Raw genomic sequence first — 2,717 nt, 5'->3', positions numbered from 1 at the left:
ATCGACATAAATCGATATCTATTTTAGCCGAATTAAAGATTTATTTCGCGATATCTATTTATTTCGACATTTCCATTTGGAGATATCGATATATATCGGTATATCGATTTTTACCGAGACATCTAATTATTTCGAGACAAAGGTTTATGTAGTGATACCGATATATTTCTGGGTATCGATACATTTCACGATATCGACACATTTCGCAATATCGATGAATTTCGCGGGGTCGGTGTATTTCGCGATATCGATATATCAGTATACGTCGATACGTCGATATATTTCTACATATCGATATATTTCGTGATATGTATATATGTCGATATATCGATATATGACTTCCTATCGATATATTTCGATATTTCGACGTATTTCGATAATTCGATGTACTTTGCGGTACACCCATATATAGATATATCGATATATATCGATTTTTCCATATTTACAGATGTATCGATATATTTCGACGTATCGATATATTTCGTGATGTTGAATACTTTCGAGATATCAATTTATTTCGATATATCGAATTGAAATCCTCAGCTGCCGACTGTTGTTGTTGATATACTTCGTGGCACACATTTTCAGCTGTCCCCATCGAGGTATGTCAACAACACCTGTCGGCAGCCGAGGGTTTCAATTAATTAATCATTTATTGGTTCAAATGGCTCTTTGCACTAATGGACTTAACATCTGAGGTCATCAGTCCCCTAGAACTTAGAACGACTTAAACCTAAGGACATCACACACATCCATGCCCGAGGTAGGGTTTGAATCTGCGACCGTACCGGTCCCGCGGTTCCCGACTGAAGCGCCTAGAACCGCTCGGCCACATCGGCCGGTCTATCATGTATTCTAGAGAAGCTGCTCGGTCATGAGTGGCGCCAGTTCTTTCGAGAACAGTTACTATCTTCATATATATGGTTAAACGCTACCCAGCCATTGACTTTCGTCTGTTCGAATGCGCACAGGTTGCCCAAATTCTTACGGGAATCGTCACCTTAGTGTGCGCCAGTAATGAGTGGATGGGCAAATACCTATTATGTACATTACGTACGTGGATTGTGGACAGTTGGGAATGTGAGTCTCACGGGAAGCGTGCAAGGGATAAATCCCTGCAGTCGTGCTATGTTATTCATTTGTGCCCTCGGTGGCTCAGATGGATTGAGTGTCTGCCATGTAAGCAGGAGATCCCGGGTTCGAGTCCCGGTCGGGGCACACATTTTCAGCTGTCCCCATCGAAGTGTATCAACAACACCTGTCGACAGCTGAGGGTTTCAATTAATTTTCAATTGTGAAGGTAATTCGATGATCCCTTTGCCAGGCACTTAAATGTGATTTGCAGGGTATCCATATAGATGTAGATGAAAGCTCGTCCCGTGACGCACGTGCACAAAATGATTCATACTGCAGAATGCATGCAAACATACTCGCCGACAATACGGACGAATATCGAGTGCAGGCTGCCGAGTGCTGCATATCCAGCTTAGACAGATCGGCTTTTCCTGCCAAGAACAGGGAATTGCTATCTAGGAACAATTCGAGCTAGAGGCAGGGGTGATAAGTACTCCTTGAATTGCACACTAAACGTAAATAACGAAAATACATATTTGGTAAAAATTGGTCAAAACATAATCCTTTGAAGTTAGATTTTCAATATTCAAAACGGCTAATCCAATACGGAGGTCAGATTCGTGTTCAGCGACATTAAAAAAATATGTGTAACACTTAGTTCATGCATATCGAAGTAATAATATAACTGAAAGTTTTCCCTAAACTTTGAACTTTTTTTTTTGTTTTCGAGAAACGATTTTCTCAGAACGGCATGCAGCATTATCTAAAAATGGTTCAATCTCTTAACTTCTACCTCTGACTCAGAACAGTAAACATTTTTCTTAGGAGCTTATACCTATAATATATGACATTGATTAATATTAACCAATTTTTGTGAAGGCATACGGAGTGAAACAAACCCCCAAAAAATCGAACTCAAAGTTCGAATTTGCACCGTATCGTTAAATTTAAGGTTGTTTCGTTGCGGTTAGGTATGAGCTCCCATAAATTTTATGTAATATCGACTGATGTTATCCATTTTTGATTTCAGGTAACATCTGAGCGGCAACACTGCACGCAGTCTGCGTACTTCAGACTCGCAGGCCCTTGATCAATTACGGGCGCCATTTTGTTCTTTTTTTTTTTTTTTTTTTTTTACTGAAAATCTAAAATAAAGTTCATAGTATGATCACTCGTAATTCCCAAACAGATCCTTCGAATGTATTTTCACTGTCTCAAAAAAAAATTCCTAATGTACCATTTTTTGCTCAGTTGAATGAGAACCTGGCCGTAACGCCGGAATATAGTCACGAGATTTTTTTTCGGAGATGCTGTACGTTCGCGAGAAGAATTTTGTTCTGGGCGTGTCGATGGACATTCCACAGATATTAATGTGTGTGTGTGTGTGTGTGTGTGTGTGTGTGTGTGTGTGTGCACTACTCAGTCGTACCATTTGAGTGTACATCTTTGCATAGGTTTCCTTTCAGGATGTAAACAGTGCCCGGCTCAGTTGCTAACTGGACAGTGAGTCGTTCCGAAGGTGTCGGATGTGCGGTGCGTTCGGTCTGCTAGGACAACAACAAGGGACGCCAGCGAACAATTTATGCCAAGTAAGACGAAGAGAACTATTCTACAATTAGGAGCCGCCTCAAAAGTGTTTATCA

At 40.4% G+C, this 2,717-nt stretch overlaps 1 non-coding gene across 1 annotated transcript; it reads left to right on the top strand.

The window, feature by feature from the left end:
* Positions 1-1,143: 1,143 nt before the first annotated feature.
* Trnat-ugu (transfer RNA threonine (anticodon UGU)) lies at positions 1,144-1,218 on the top strand. Its single transcript has one exon. It is a non-coding gene; the product is annotated as a tRNA-Thr (tRNA).
* Positions 1,219-2,717: the final 1,499 nt, after the last annotated feature.

Source organism: Schistocerca serialis, chromosome 3 (genome assembly GCF_023864345.2).
Source record: "Schistocerca serialis cubense isolate TAMUIC-IGC-003099 chromosome 3, iqSchSeri2.2, whole genome shotgun sequence".
NCBI classification, from domain to species: domain Eukaryota; kingdom Metazoa; phylum Arthropoda; class Insecta; order Orthoptera; family Acrididae; genus Schistocerca; species Schistocerca serialis.
Note: the sequence above shows the minus strand (reverse complement) of the source record. Positions and strands in the feature narration are given on the sequence as shown.